Here is a 16559-nt window from a genome sequence, read left to right as displayed (position 1 = left end):
TGTCTGTATGTATTTATAAGTCCACCAGCAGTATATATGAATCCCAATCCTTCCATAACCTCTCCAGCATTTGTTGTTTTGTGCCAGTGTGTGTGTGTGTGTGTGTGTGTGTGTGTGTGTGTGTGTTTTCTCAACAGCTTCCTGGTCCCAATACACTCAATGCACTTTTAGGAATCCACATCCTGCCCCACTGATGCAACACAACAGAAACCAACTTCCTGGGGAAAAGCAGGGACTGAAGAAATGAGACATTATACAGGTTCCTCTGAAAACTCCCCACCTTGTGGCTCCTTCAAATCTTTAGGTGTCTCCCTTTCCATGCAGACATCGCTTATTCTCAGTTTGAACAAGATACCTCACCCCCGTGCACGCCACGACCATCGTTCATATTGCAATGACCAGGAGCCCTGGTGGCACAGGAGGTGACATGTTGAATGGCTAACCACAGAGCCAGCAGTTGGAACCCCCCAGCCGCTCCACAGGAGCAAGATGAGGCTGTCTGCTCCCGGAGAGACTGAGTCTCAGAAACCCACAGCACAGTCCACTCTGCCCGACTGGATCTCTGTGGGTCAGAACTGAATCAGTGGCAGTGAGTCTGTGTGTTTAGCTTTTAATTAGGAACTAACTCATTGGCTGGGAGCTGACAGTTTTACCTATGGTATTTCATTTAACAATCTTAAAAACCTTACTTTTAACATACTGATGATTAAGCCGAGACACGGAAAGGGGAAATAATTTTTCTATAATTGCTCAGTCAGTAGTAAGTGCCTAGATTAAAAACCAAGTTTTGTCTGACTTTACAAAAAAAAAAAACCCAAAACAAAAATAGCTGCCTTGGAGATGGCGCTGACACATGGGCCCCACCCGGGTGGTAGCGCGGAGCTGGGCTCCACCGGAGTGCCAATGGCTGGCTTATTTAGAATGAGATGACCACACCTTTCCAGCACCTAACGACTTGGCTCCACTTACCTCAGAAACAGGAATGAAACTCAGTTTGTCCTTGGCTCCTTAATTACTCTTAACCTTTGGGCTAAAGACAAAAGCCATGTGGGAAAGCACGCTTGCATTGTCTATACTGAGCCTCTTTGCATACAAAACACTAACCAATAGCCTATAGGGTTCAAGTGTAGAAGAAAAACCACCCCACGACTGCTGCCAAGTTCCTCAGCTGAAGTCCAAAGAGGAAAACGCTGAGTTACCATGAAAGTAAAAGAGCACCCCCATGGCCTTCTCACCAACCCCACAGCCAATCCCACTCCCCCTTCCAATCAAGAGGGCCCATTGCCCAATGCCTCAGGGTGGGGCTAAGAAATCCCTCTCTTCTGCACATATTATTCTGTGTCTGTCGATCTGCATTCCCCTATGTGTGTATGCAGCGCCAAGAACACTGAATGTAAGCTACTGGGCTTTTAATCCAAACTAGGAAGAGGCTAAGGCTAAAGGCCACTCTTTTGGAATCTGTGGGTGGTCTGCTGCCAATAAGAGATGCTGTGGAAGGTGGAGTCTTTGCTCTCTAAGAAGGTGCCATGTCTTGGGTGTCTCTGCAGTGGCCACTGCCCTCATTTCCTCTCACATTCCCCACAACAAGTATGCAGCGTGGCAACTTGGAGAAGGGTCAGCCATCTTCCTAGAGACACATATGGGCACGAAGGCCAAGGAGGTAAAATGTGTCTGTCACTCTCCTTCTGGGAGACAGCTCCAGAGCTACTCAGAGAAACTCAGGGGTTGGCTCAGATGGCTGCGTTGGTAACCACCAAGCAAAGAATAACAAAGCAGACAGTGACCTGTGGCAGGTGCCAGGGGGCCAGGGACCAGGCTGCATGAGGTTCTAGTTAGGTCTCTGCTTCCCCATTATGGGGGTTCTGATTGGGTCAGGTATTTCTGTAAGGTTGCTGTAAGCAATCATCTGTTCTTTGTCCAACCAGATAATACTTTTGCACCAAGATCAGTGAAGTCAAATTGAAGCCTAAGCGTGCAATGTAACTTGAGGGCAACTGCTTCCTTCCTGTTCTTGAAGCTACTCGCTATAAAGTATCTACTTAGACAAACTGCTCTCTACTCCCAAGACCATTGCTACCCAACGATCAGGGAAATAACCCCATCATCCACAGGATGGTGAGTGACAAACTCAGAAAGGCTTTCCACTCGACTCAACTCACTGCCACTGAATCAATGCCAACTCACAGCAACCTTACAGGGCAGAACAGAATGGCCCTTGTGGGTTTCCGAGACTATAACTGCTTGTGGGAATAAAGCCTCCTTTCTCCTGTGACGAACCTGCGGGTTTCAAACTGCTGGCCTTTCTGTTAGCAACCCAACACAAAACTCACTATGCCAACTGCAGCAGGAGATTCAAAATCTAAGAAGTGAAAGAAGAGAGAAAACCCTTTCAGAATGTCACACACTGAGAAAAGGGGTCAGCAACAAAGTCAAAGTCCAGACAGGTGGCCTATGACAGACTGGCATCCAAACTCCAGACAACACAGCCTCAGGGCAGCTCTTCCTGCAAGGGGGCAGGGGTGGGGTGGGGGCGGGCAGTCATCGAGCCTACTCCCTGAGCAGTCTCTGGGCTCACAAGTCCCTTCTCCCAGCCCCTCTCATATCACTAAGCACACTGTGCTGACACTCTGTGTCCATGTGGACACAAAGGAACCTAGAGACACCCTGCTGTCTCCTAGGAAATCACTTCCAATGAGACCCAGTGAGGAAAGAGCAGGGAGACATTTCCTTGCTACTCTGTCTGTTGAAGACCACACACAGCCACTAATGGAAACCTTGTCTCAAAAACACCCAACTGAAATCCAAATTAGAAAACTTAAGGGGGTTTATGTAAATTACAAAGGTTTCACCACAAGTTCCACTTCTTTCTTTCAGTCTACACATTTTTTTTAAAGCCCACATACAGACATTGCTGAAAGACAGGCAAAGTCACTTATGCCGATTACTCTAAATCCAAAGGCTCCCCCATCCGCTGGCTTACCCTCCAATTAATGGCCTGCAGGGAGGGGACTTGCTTAGGAACCATGAACTGGCCTCACCAGGAAAACTATTTTCAATAATGTAATCTAGTTTACAAAGCTATTAATTTCAAGTGTTTCTTGCTCCAACCCGTTATCCTCGGGCGGTAAGAGGTCTTAAGTAGGGGAATACAGCCTGTCGAGTTCAAGTTTAGAGGAAAACAACCCCGTGTCTGTGGCTGGGTTCAAAGAGATGAGGAGCGAGTTCGTGGGAATAGTCGCTGAAACAGCTCTCCAGACATCTGGAAACAGTTGTGCAAAGTCTGGGCAAGCACGCGCCCACCCTGTAAAGGTGCCTATCTTGGGGAGTGAGGGGGGAGGGCAAGGAAGTGGGTTACTTGACCGGTTTACTTCGTAGGCATCTGTATGGGTTGGTCTTAAAAAATGGAAAAATAAAAAGCCTGAATTACTCTCATGAAGCAAAGAGTTTCCACGAGTCTCCAGGGCACTTCTCCTCCTTAGGAAATCTGAAGGAATCCACACAAAACCTACTCGGATGAGTGAGTTTAGTAGAGGTGCACAAGACAAAAGAACAATATGCAAAAATAAATTTTATGTCTATAGCCTAGCAAAAATAATTCCATCCATAATAGCACCAAAGATAATAAAATACCTAAGGATAAGCCTACTAAAATAAGAATAAGTTCTGTACATTGAAAACTATAAAATACTGCTGAGAGGAATGAACGAAAACTCAGTATTGCAATTCCTCCAAAATTACTTTATAAATACTTTTGAACTGCCTGGACAGCTTTGTCAAAGATCAGCTGACCACAAAAGCATGACATGCTTCCTCAAAGACATATCTGTTTATTCTTCCTGGCTCCTTGGTTAAAATCCCTGTCCAAAATTCAAGCAGAATTTTTTTTAGATCATTTTATTGGGGGCTCATACAACTCTTATCACAATCCATACAGCAACTGAATTAGGCATGTTTGTACATGTATTGCCCTCATTCTCTTCTAGACATTTATTTTCTATTGAGCCCTCGGCACTATTTTTATTTCTGTAGAAACAGACAAGCTAATCCCAAAATTTTATGAGAATGCAACAGACCTAGATTGCCCAAAACAATTTGAAGAAAACAAAACAAAGTTGGAGGGCTTGCACACTGCCTCATCTCAAAACTTAGTACAAAGCTACAGGAGGCAAGCGTTGGCATGAGGATGGACAGAGATCAGTGGAACAGGATGGCGTCTGGAAGTAAGTCCTTACATGTATGGTCAGCTGATTTTCAACAAAACTTGTCCAGGCAGTTCAATAAGCGAAAACAGTCTTTTAAACAAATGATGCTGGGACAGCTGAATACCCATGGGCAAACAAAATATCTAGACTCTCACCTCACACCATACACAAAAATCAACTCATAGTGGGTCAGAGACCTAAATGTAGGAACTAAAACGATCATCTTTTAGAAGAAAATATTAGTATCTTGAGTCAAGCAAATTAAATATGGTGTGACACTCAGAGCATAATCCATAACGTAATAATCTGATTAACTGGACCTCATCAGATAAAGGCCACCAGTGGGACAAGGAACAATATTGAAGCAGGTCTATAGGGTGTGTTACAGCGTAGGCCACCTTCTCCTCACTTATGGATTATAGTTAGGTTCCAAGGATCAGGTCATTATTCAAAAATGGAGGATGGTCACAACTAGAGGACGGCCATCAATACACAACTGTCAAATTACATTATTGCATAACTGCCAAACTACTGTGAACCACAGCCCAGCCAAGCAGACACGCTCCGACCTTACACCATCACAGCCAGTGTCACTCGCACACACCTCCACATTCGTTTCAGCCTTTACCCCAATCTGAATGTGCACCTTCCTGGAAGGGCAGTGGTTGGTTAGGGTCGCCCTTGGGCTTCCCTGTGGTGTCCCTTCTATTCCTAGCTCTAAAGCCCTTATCTCAGTCTGTCAATGTCATTAATGCATAAACTAGTAGGATAGTAAATGTATTTCTGTTGTAAATGTAAAAATGTCAAATTATGAGGTTGTCACTGTAAGTGAGGATGTGATGTACATGGTATTATATCACGGTTAATTTCCTGGCTCTGATCAAGTAGACTGGCAATGTAAGAGACTGTATCCTTGCTTTAAGAAACGTTTGAGGAGTTTTAGAACGTATTCTATACATAAAGGGGAGTTACATCTGCAACTTTCAAACATTTCAAAATCACCGATAGATGTACACACATACAGAAAAACCATGAGTGATTGGGCCCTGGTGGCCCAACAGTTAAGTGCTTGGCTGCACTCAAAATCACCCAGTGGCTCAGAGGAAGCAAGATCTAGCAATCTGCTTCCACAAGGAAAACCTACCAGGCAGTTCTAGCCCCCCATGGGGTCGAGAGTAGGAACTCACTCAGCACCACACAACATAATTACACGGGCTGGCAGAGAAATGAACTTCTTGGCAAAAGTACAGTCACGGTGGTCCTTGGAAGCAAGATGGCAAGGCTTCTCCTCACATCCTTTTGACAGGTTATCAGGAGGGACCAGTCCCTGGAGAAGGACATCATGCTTGGTGAGGCAGAGGGTCAGGGAAGAGAAAGACCCACGATGAGATGGACAATGCAGTGGCTACAACAAAGGGCTCCCACATAGCACTAGGTGGTGCAGGGCCAGGCAGAGTTTCCTTCCGTTGAGCTTAAGGGCGCCAGGAGTCAGGACTGACTCACTGGCTCCCAAGAGCAACAAATGGATACCAGAGGGCTTCAAAAAGTCTGTGGGAAAATTCCTTTATCTTTTATTCCATTTGTCCACAAGCCCCCTCATGCGTGTCTGCCTATGTGGGGCAGGGAAAACGAGTGAGTGAAAAGGGAACCGGCTAATTCTGGCTCCAGGGCCACGGTCTGTGATGGCAAATGCCAGAGCCGGGCAGAACACGTGGCCCAGAAGCACTCTTTCTGGGCCAGCCACACAAGGGTACTATCATTTAGGGGGAATGTGGTTTAAACCTGACTCTCTGTGAAAACCTCCCTGCTCAGCTAGACTCTACGAGTCCTTGTCTTGCCCTCCACAGGGAGAGCAGCTGCTGTCAGCACCAAGCTGAGAACCAGGCTAAGATTGAGACTTCAGGGCTGGGAAACAAGGGGTCACTGTGAGCAGTGAGGGCTTCCGTGACCGCTGCTATTCACGGAGGATCGCGTTATCTTTAAATCCCCTGGAAATTTGATGGGAATGTCAGATTTGGGTAAAGCTGTGCTAAGGCAGGGCAAGCGAGAGCAGGGCTACAATATGAAGCTTTCATTCTTTCTAAAATCCCTTAATATAGACAGGTCACTAATTCTGTGACCCAGGTATGGACTACAGTGGGAGATTGGGGACAAGGTGCGTGCGGGGGTGGGGCAAATCAGAACAAGAAAGGATCATGCACATTCCTCAGTTGCCTCTTTTAGGGCCCAGGGCAGGAATGAGCTACGATTTAGCCTCAAGGGGCTATCCAGGCTAAGTCCGGGGATGGGTGTGTTCAAGCAACACAGATAGTCCCAGCACTCCCGGGGATGTGACCTCACCCTGACCTCAGCAGAGCTACCCCTCCATCCAGTCTTTCCAGCTCCACCTTCCAATACACAAATCCTATCACCTACGGGGAAACTTAGTCACTTCCTGGCTTCCCCTCACTCCCCAATGCCAGACCAGCCCTGACATTTCAGAGAACTTCTTCCAGGCACTTGCCCTCCTTTCATTGTTTCCACTCCCAGAGCCTGTCCTTCCTAACCCTATCTTGCAGGCCACTGGCAGATTAGCTTTGTTCAAATATTGCTTTATCAGCTCACTCCCTTTTGAAAAACCACCCAGGAGACCCTGATAACTATCACAGCAGTCCACCCCCAGCCTACACCAGAACAACCTGAGCCCCACCTTCAGAGAGCATCCAGTAAGTAGGTGGGGGTTGTGGCTGTTATGGGTCAGTTCCAACCCAGGCAGCGACCCTATGTGCAGCCGAGTGAAACGCGGCCCATTCTCCCCACAATTGTTCCTATGCCTGAGCCCACAGTTGTAGCCACGGTACCAATCCATCTCCTTGGGTGCCCTTTCTCTCCTTTGCTACCCCTCTACCAAACCTGATGTCCTTCTCCAGGGACTGGTCTCTCCTGACAACATGGCGTAAGTACCTAAGACCTAGTCTCTCCTTGCCTCTAAGCCTGAGCGTCTAAGGAGCACTCAGGCTAAACCTCCAAGACAGGTCCGTTTATCCTTTTAGTAGTCTTAGGTACTTTCAACTTTCTGCTTCAGCACCACAATTCAAATGCATCTTTATTCAATGTCCAACTTTCACATGCAACAGACCCAAGATGTTTTTAAAGTGTTGAAAAGTAAGCGTGTTACTTTGAGGACTAAGATACTCCTCACCCTGGGGGGGGTATTTTCAATTGCCTTAAATGTACGCGGAAGTCGGGTGGGGCTAGGAATCTGTATTTCCAGCAATCAAGAGAATTCTCATGTAAGTCAGTAAATCTGCATTTCTTAGAGAGGGTGAAAGGACCTCTCAGTTAGCCTCAAGCTTTTATGTTAGGCTTACTTCTATTTCCTCCCGCCAGGACTCCAGGAAATCCCCCCTTCTGAAGCACGCAGCCTCAGGAACCTTACATCCTCCTTTGCCACCTGTACACAGTAGTTAGAACTGCCTAGCCGAGGATGCCCTCCATCTGCTTGGGGGTCTATGGCAGCAGTTCTCAAATTGGGGGTCAAAGGACCCTTTCACAGGGATCGCACAATTCATAGCAGCAAAATTACAGTTATGGAGTAGTAAAGAAAACAATGTTATGGTTAGAGGCTCACCACAACATGAGCTGTATGAAAGGGTCGCGCATTAGGAAGTGGAGAACCGCGGGTCTAAGGGAATTAATTCTGCCTCGAGCTTCCCCCTTAAGTGAGAGCGAGTGATTTGTAGCCTACACTAGAAACTCGACTGCTGTGGTCTCAGACCATCTCGCAGTCCCCAGGGGCTAGCCCCAATCACCTTGGACCACGTGTCTAGTCCAGGCATCCTCAAATTACGGCCCATGGGCCACATGCAGCCCGCCAAGGACATTTATTGGGCCGCAGGTGTTTTTGCCCTGTTTGTTTTTTTACTTCAAAATAAGATTTGTGCAGTGTGCATAGGAATTTGTTCATAGTTTTTTTTTTTAAACTATAGTTCGGCCCTCCAACGAGTCTGAGGGAGAGTGAACTGACCCGTTTAAAAAGTGTGAAGACCGCTGGCTCTAGTCTGACTGAGAGAAATTATCCATCAGCCACCGATTCAATGGCCCTCCTCCATGACAGGCGCCAGGCCTCTGCAGCTTCCTTGTCCTCCTTACCCAGGGGTTTCCCCAGTCACTCACTGAGCGCACCAGAAATGCTCACGAGTCTACAGACTCACAAGCTCCCTGATGAAATGTCTTCAATTGCTCCAGATAGTTTTATAAATGACAGACCCAATTTACCCAGACCCCAGCAGAATGGGGAGGAATGTAGCAATCAGGCCCATTTTCTCTTAGGAAGCAAATCCCAGAGAGGAGGGATCAAGTTCTGAAGTCCCACCTGAGAGAGGGCTGCCACTGTCATGGGCCCAAAGAGAAGGGAGGGGAGGGGCAGGACACAGCTGAGATAAGTGAAGTCAGATAAGTATCTACACCCATCAGATGCAGTTAAGTAATGTAAAAACCAGTGGGCAAAATTGAGGAAAAAATGCAGGTTATACAGCAAGCAGAGCTAAGGAGGGTAAATCTACCTATAAATTACCCCAAAGTGAAGCTAGTGGAAAGCTTAACATGACTGCATCGTGAGCTAGCTCTCCTGACCCCTGGACCTTTACGAGCTTCAAGAAGAAACGTCTTCCAGCAGGGGTCCTTGGGGTCCCTGGAGCCCTTTCAGGTTCCCAGTAAACAAAACTATTTTCATAACAGTACCAAGAGGCCACTTGCCTTTTATTACGGTGCCCAGTGCTAACATTCGCCCTGATGGTGGGGGAGAGGGGCAAGGGGTGAAGCTGCTGGCACCTGGCCCAGGACTCAAGACAAGAGTTGGTCTAGCAGTCATTGTGTTCTTTGCCACCAAGCACTTCATCATGCAGTGGGAAAAATAAATATCCATTGCAGTTAACAATGTCCTGGATGAATCCCGAGACCAGGCCTAATGGTCAGAGAGTGACAGGTGGGACCTAACCCTAACCCTCCCCTCCCCTACCCCATCCAGGTTAGAACTCAGTCACCTTTCCGGTCAGGAACTGAACCCAGCCCTGTGATGGAATGCTCAACCTTTTAAGGTCAGAGGTACAGCATTGACCCAAGGGCAAAGTCTCCAGGGTTAGGAAAGAAAAAGGAAACCGCAGGGAGAACTCAGGGGCGTTGGGGAATGCACTGGGGAGACTGCAGTGGATGAGTTGAAACATAGTGTGTATGAGGTGTTGAACGTAAAACTCATGATCTGCTCTGTACACCTTCACCTAACTCAACACAGAAAGTTGTTTTCTTTTAAATTTCTGATGACACAATGAAAATTATATTAAATCTCAACCCTAGAGTGCACATCTCCTAATGTCCTGTATGTTTATTACAGCGAAAAGCACGCAGGAAGCACTTCTGCTTACAGAAGACAACAGTTATCTCCCAGTAAAGCACTCATGGGGTGGCTGGAATTGCAAGCTTTTGTGTGGAACATCATGTTGACTTGGTTATTGAGGCTCCGGTATTTGGCAAACATTTTCTTGGAAATAAAACAAAGCAAACCTGTCACTTCAAGGAAAACAACCGACAGTTCTGGTTGGCCATGATGAAATTTGACCTTCAAAGTGAAAATTAGAACACTGAAGAGCCTGTTGTCTGCCATTCCGAACTTGAGTTTCCCAGTATCTTCCCAATGAGGTCATGGGGACCGTGTGAATAAGATTTTTGATACTGTATAACGAAATAAGGCAACATTTGGAAGATGTGCATAACTCTGTGAGCCAGTATTTTCCAAATGCCTAACACATGTTGCTACAGAACCATGCCTGGCTAAGAGATCCCTTCAGAGTGTAAGACAGACCACCGGATGTTCATGGGACCAAGTGTGACAAGTTCACAGATGCAATTTCTGCTTCCACCCAGCAATTAACCTTTACAAAACCAGCCTTCACAAAACCAAGCCCACAGTGATCGGGGAAGGCTATTGGATTACCCCTCCTTTTTCAATTAATCTCTATAAGGCTGGATATTTTGTTTTACAAGTCAGCCAAAACAATATATTACAAGAGACTGAATTCAGAGACATAGGAAATCAGAAAGGAAACAAAAGAAGGAAAATCTAGTGGCTTTCTAGTAAGCCAGATATTTAAAAGGTTTGCAAAATAATGTCACTCTTCTAATTTTTGAAACAATAGCATTTTTTTTAAACTTTAAAAAATTGCTACCTGTGATAACCAATCCAAACCAGGGCCATCAAGTCAATGCCTAAAACCAAAAGTCTAGAAAGTCCTGAAACTAAAAGTGTGAAATTGCTGGTCAAGAGCAACACAGCCTATTCAGGACATCACTGGGGCTCCTTACTGACAGACAAGGTGCTTCAAGGCACTGCCAGGATTTGTTCCAGAACACCAGGTCTCTGTACTTCTCTGGCAGACCAAATGGCCCAGCCCTTTGCTAATATCCAAAAGAGCTTGTGCTCAGACACTCCCTAGAAGGACTAGCAGGGGGCATGGACAAACCTTGGTTATGGCTTCATCTAGATCCAGTTTGTCAGCAAGTAACAACTCTCCCTGCACATATTCAGTCCTGTCTGCGGGTTAGGCCTTCTCTGTTCCCTTCTTCCCCACCTTGTCTTCTGCCTATTCCCTCTGGACTCAAGTCTTCCCCTCTCTGCCTAGCACATAGTAAGTGTTCAACAAACGATTACCACGCACCCTCCCAGAGCTACCTCCCCATCCTGTGATTTCAACCACCCCCTACACATGGGACTTTCTATCACCCTCCAAGGAGGCCTGGTAATGCTGCCACTGGTATAGGCATTGGGTAGCTAACCAAAAGGGCAGAGGTTCAAACCCAAATGCTGCGCGCGCCATGGAAGAAAGTTAAAGGCTGTCTGCTCCTGTAAACATTTACAACCTATGAAACCTAGTACAGAGGGTCACTACATGCTGAAATGGACCCGATGGCGGTGAGTTTGTTTGGTGTGGAGACCACCATCCAAGACCTCTGAGTGGTGAGCTCCAGACCAACAAAACCACCTCCTGGTGAGCTCCAGACCAACAAAACATGACCACTGAGCTTTCCCTGTAACCTTGCCCTGCCTCCGGACAGCCTCTCTCCAATCACCACGCATCTGGTCACTGAGCCAGAGCCCTTTCAGGCTGTTCCTTGGCCCACTCCCCGTATAACTACCTTGTCAGCTAGTTTTGAGGCTCTTATTACCTTTCCCATCTCTCAACCCTCCTCCATTCCTTCTGCAACCCTCTTCAAGGACTTATCTGTGGCCTGGACTGCCCTTTCTCTCCCTCGCTCCTACTGCCAGGCTAAAACCCTTCCTGATAAACTTGCACAGCAAGTGTGCCACAGCAATCTCTCTCCAACACAAAGCTGATGTGACTCTGCTGCGCCCGATCCTTTTGCGGGTTTCTTGGAACATAATCTTCAAACCACTTTACTCTCATGCTCCCCCAAAGGAATCATCAAAACTGCTTTTTAAATTCTTAAAGTTGCTTGCGCATTTTAAAGCTGACAACTAAAGTTTTTCAACACAACTTCTTCACTATGCTAAAAAGAAGGACAGTCAACATTTTAGGGAAATGTCTACGGTTAACTGTAAGTAAAACACAGTTCTTGTCTTGAGTTGATGAAATTAACTTTAATTATTGTACTGAATACACCCACCTAATTAAAAGAAAGGCACCCTGGTGGTGCTGTGGGTGAAGCACTGAGCTACCACCTGAAAGGTCGGCAGTTCAAATACACCAGCCACTCTAGGGGAGAAAGAGGAAGCTGTTTGCCCCTGGCCTTGGAAACTATCTAGGGTCACTGCAACTTGATGGCAATAGGTTTAATTTTTTGTTTAACTACTAAATAAATAAATTAATTTCCCCTAAAAAAAAAATACAAGCTTTATCCAATATATCTTTTTAAAAATCTGCTGGCCCCCCCCCCAAAAAAAACCCCAAAAGCCAAAACACTACAGTTGCAGTTTAACTACCTTTGTGTTTCTGAATCTAGAATATTCCAACATGGAACAAGCATCATCCTAACAGCTATCTGTTACACATGGAAAGATAGGAGCTATCGAAGTTTGGGAGGTAAATTAATCACTAATAGAAACCTCCTTGAAATTCGTATTCCCAGCTTATCCCTTGTTTAGATCTAGCTAGCTGGTTTTGACATTCAGAATGAAACACCACAGTGAAGACAGGGAAAACACTGAGGGATATGCAACACCCCCACCCACCTTTTTAGTAAGGATGACCCCTTTCGTTAGCAACGATGACAAGGGCCATCAAGCAGAACTGCCCCTCTGGTTTCTGAAGTTATAAATCTCTGGGAACAGAAAGCCTCTCACTCAAAGCCTGTCTCCTTTCTCTCTCTCAGCGACTGGTGGATTTGAACTGCTGACCTGTTGTCAGCAGTTGTAACTTGTAATCCATTATGACACCAGGGCTCCTTTTAGTAAAGTTAGGGGTTTTTTGTTTTGTTTTGTTTGGGGGTGGTGGTGCATAAAAAATCATTTGGAAGTTGAAAGCAAAACAAAAAAAAACCCCATTAAGTCCATTCTGACTCATAGACCCTACAGAACAGAGCAGAGCTGCCCCATAGGCTGTAAGCTTTACAGTAGCTTGTACAGTAGCAGACTGCCACATCTCCAGCTGGCAGGTCCCAACTGATGGCCTTTTGGTTAGCAGCCAAGCACTTAACCACTGCACCACCAGGGCTGTCAGGGGATCCTTTTACAGCTGTAAGTGAACTCTTGGCTATACTAGCTTTGTAAAAGCCGCTGCTTTGGAAAATACAGTTTTAACTCCTGATCAAAAACACCACAGCTGGTTTTCCACCTAAGTAGTTCCCTCCAGCCCCAGCTCAGGACCGTCAGGCTGAGGCCAGCTCTCACCTCAGGCTTTGCTGTATCTTTCAAGAGCTACTCTGTATGCGGAATGTGTTCCCACCTCCTTATTCCCACTTGACACAGCAACTGGTAACTTTCTGGGCACCAAAGAGCTGGCTTTTCTGTTACCAGTACCGACGACAAGAAACGGGAGAGGGCTGGATGTAGCAGTCCTAAAGGATCTCCAGCGGCTTGTCCCCCATCCCAACGCCTGGATGTGGCTGCATCCACAGGTGCTGGCGTAGCGACGATGCCTTAAGAGTGGCGGCATTAAAGCCATTTCCCAGAACCAGCCTGCACCGGTGAAGATCAGGGGAGGGGGGTAATATGGTTCTCCAAGGAAGTCGGGGCAAAGAAAGTTCCTTTCTTGTTCTAGCGAGCAGCGCGAGACGCACGGGGCGGCAAGTGGCTGTTTGTTGACTGACTCCAGTCTCCCCTGGACCAGGAGCCCCTAGAATATACCTCCTTCGATCCCCACTGACCCCTCCCAGCGCCTCCCATGGTGACTGGCTCACTAACTGGTGGTCAGTGTTTACTCAGAGCTGTTTGGCGAACGATTCAGCGGAAGAGTGGAGGGGTGGGCACCGGGTGTTCCATTTCGGGTGTGGGGGTGGGAGGTTGGGAACTGGGATCCTTATTGGCATCTGGTTGTTTAGGGAAATATTTCTCAAGAGGGGATGCGGGTGGGGGCGAAAAGGTGGGGATCCGTGTTACGGTTCCGCCCAGAAATCCGAAAGGAGCCTGGAGTCACCCAGCAAGTGGGATAATTTAAAGCGCGGCGCGGCGCGGCGGGAAGGAGAAGGACCCGGGCCCGGGGCGCGGGGAGCCCTGCGGCGGGCAGACTAAGTTCGCGGGGCTCCGGCCGGGTAGGAGGCCGCGGCGCCCCAACCTCAGGAGGGATGGAGGGGCGGGGGCAGGAAGCGGGGCTGGAGAAGCGGGGTCCGGCGCGAAAGGACCCCGGGCCGACGGCCGGGAGTCGGGCCAGGGGACCCCCTCGGCTCCAGAGCAGCACTCACCTCGCAAACTCAGCTTCGCCCAGCTCGGCGCCCGCAGCGCGATGCTCGCTCCCTCGGCCTGCTGAGCCGCCGAGCGGGCGGCCTCCGGCGCCCCTAGCAACCACGCAGCACGGCGCGAGCCACGCTCGCAGCCGCCGCCGCTGCCAGCCGCGCACTTGCGCGCGCGCCCCTAGAGGACCGGCCGAGCGCCCGGGCCCGGCTGCCAAGGGAAGGCGGGAGGCCGGCGCGCAGAATCTTGGGGGCTGAGGGGCGGGGTGGGCGGAGTCAAGCGGTCAGCGGCCTCACGCACACGCAGTCGCGTCTGTGCTGGTGGGGTGGGGGGGACCTGGCGTGCGGCATTGTGGGAAATGTAGTTCCCTGGTTAAGTCCTAGAAAAGCAAATTTTGCTACTCCAGAACTGGTCATCTTCAGTGTGACTCCACTTAACCCCTGCAGAATCGTTCTTTGGACGTACCTTAAATCGCTCCGAGGCAGTAAAAAGCCGCGGATCTTATTACAAATTTCTTTCTATTTCGTACTTTCCAGTAAAAAAAAAAAGCCTTTGTGTTTGCTCCCAGGAAACAGAGACTGCCGAATCCTCTCTATCACTTTCTAATCCAGCTTCTCCTCCCCGACCCAGCTATAGCTTGGAAACACCAGAAACTGGAAGAAGCAAACAATGGAACCAGTTTCCTGGGCGTTTAAGTGTAAACTTTAAGAAGTACCAACTGGGGGGGGAGCGGGGAGGGAGGGAGCAAAATGAGGAGCTGATGCCAGGGGCTTACATGGAGAGCAAATGTTTTGAGAATAATGAGGGTAACGAATGTACAAATGTGCTTTATACAATTGATGTATGTATGGATTGTGATAAGAGTTGTATGAGCCCCAATAAAATGATTTAAAAATTTTTTTTAAAATAAGTCTCAATTTATTCAGTATCTCATTATTTCCTCCAGACAGACAGATCTGTGCCACCTCAGTTCCAGATGTCCCCACATCTGATGGATTTAGAAGCCTAAAGAGAGTTGGGTAAAGGATCTTTTCCAAGCTGTTGGCTATAGAAATAAAGGAGGCAATCAAAGATGAAACAAACATGTAGAAAAAACGAGAATGATCAATGAGTAATTGGTTCGGACAAAAGTCATTGGTGGATGGGATGCTAAAACCACCGTTAGAGAATTGTGGAGAAATTTACACTTGGACCGGTGCCTTCCTTCACCTGTATATACGAGTCAATCTTAAATCACGAACGAGTCAATCTTAAATCACGAACGAGTCAATCTTAAATCACGAACGTGAGGCATAGATATAGTTTTCATCTCCTGATGAGATGCAATTTAAATAGTAATATTTATGAGGTACGGTGTATTTTTAAATCCAAAAAAAGTCTAATATTAATCCTATCAAGCTTTAGGTTCTAACTTCCAGTTCCCAAACTATAAAGAGGAATAATTAAATGACACCACAAGAGAGTAATTAGTCAAATCTAGAATATAGGCCAATGTACAAGATAAATGACCTCATTTCTCAACAATTTAAGGACATTAAAAAAAGAGGTTCTCTTTTAAGATATTTAAGAGATCAAATGTAATGAGTGAACCTTGTTTGGATTCTGATTCAAACAAATCACTGTAAAATAATTCCCCCCTCCCTCAGGGGAGAGCGCGAACGCAGCCCCCCACTACCACAAATTATGCAGTCGAGTTTCCCGCATTTTGGGAAATCACAGGGGTCAGCACATTCGGAGTGCCATAAATAAGCCTCGCCCTGGGAAAACCACCTTCGTGATCATAGTATCTCCCCTGCCAGGTAAGTGTGTAAAAAAAATTTTTAAGACATTTTTGAGACAGTGGAGAAATCGGAATACAGACTAGGGACTTTCAAACCATAGATGACCATTTTAAAAAAGCATTGTGAATTTTCTTAGGTATTGTAGTGGTTTGAATGATGGCCCTCCAAACAGATAGGTCCGTGTCTTAGTCTCAGGAACCTATAACTATTATCATATAGTTATATAGTTTATGGTAATGACAAATGAGATCACTAAGTTCAGAATTGTGAGAGGAGGCATTTCCCCTGGTTTATCTGGGTGGGCCTTAAATCCAATGATGAATGTCCTTAACAGAGTGACTCTTACAGAGGGAGATTTGATAGAGGAGAAGAGAGAGAGGAGGAAGAAGCAGTGGAACTACAGAGGCCAACCAAGATTTGAGTGATGAGACAGTAAGCCAAGAACACTTGGAAGACGCAAATAATGGATTTTCCTCTACGGTCTGAAGAGTATGAGCCCTGCCAACACCATGATGTCAGACTTTGTGTATTAGTCTAGGTACTTTAGAGAAACAAATCCACAGCAACTCATGTATAAGAGAGTTTTATATAAAGAAAGTGTGCATCATGAAAACATCCCAACCCAATGCTGCCCAAGCCCACAAGTCCAACATTAACCCATTAACCCAACACCAGTCCACAAAGTCCTCCAACTCA

General features: G+C 46.9%; 1 protein-coding gene and 1 non-coding gene across 2 annotated transcripts in view; both read right to left on the bottom strand.

Annotated features, from left to right (window-relative positions):
• Positions 1 to 14159, bottom strand: part of TTLL4 (tubulin tyrosine ligase like 4) — a 34773-nt gene extending 20614 nt beyond the window's left edge. Inside the window, exon 1 of the mRNA XM_045296920.1 lies at positions 14094 to 14159. The gene's annotated coding sequence lies outside the window, so the exon portion shown is untranslated. The remainder of the gene's footprint in view (positions 1 to 14093) is intronic.
• A 1566-nt stretch (positions 14160 to 15725) lies between these two features.
• On the bottom strand, positions 15726 to 15889 carry LOC115872115. Its single transcript, XR_004047658.1, has one exon. It is a non-coding gene; the product is annotated as a U1 spliceosomal RNA (small nuclear RNA).
• Positions 15890 to 16559: the final 670 nt, after the last annotated feature.

This window comes from Echinops telfairi, unplaced genomic scaffold (assembly GCF_000313985.2).
Source record: "Echinops telfairi isolate 266 unplaced genomic scaffold, ASM31398v2 ScPeMD7_3;HRSCAF=10, whole genome shotgun sequence".
Classification (NCBI taxonomy): Eukaryota; Metazoa; Chordata; class Mammalia; order Afrosoricida; family Tenrecidae; genus Echinops; species Echinops telfairi.
Note: the sequence above shows the minus strand (reverse complement) of the source record. Positions and strands in the feature narration are given on the sequence as shown.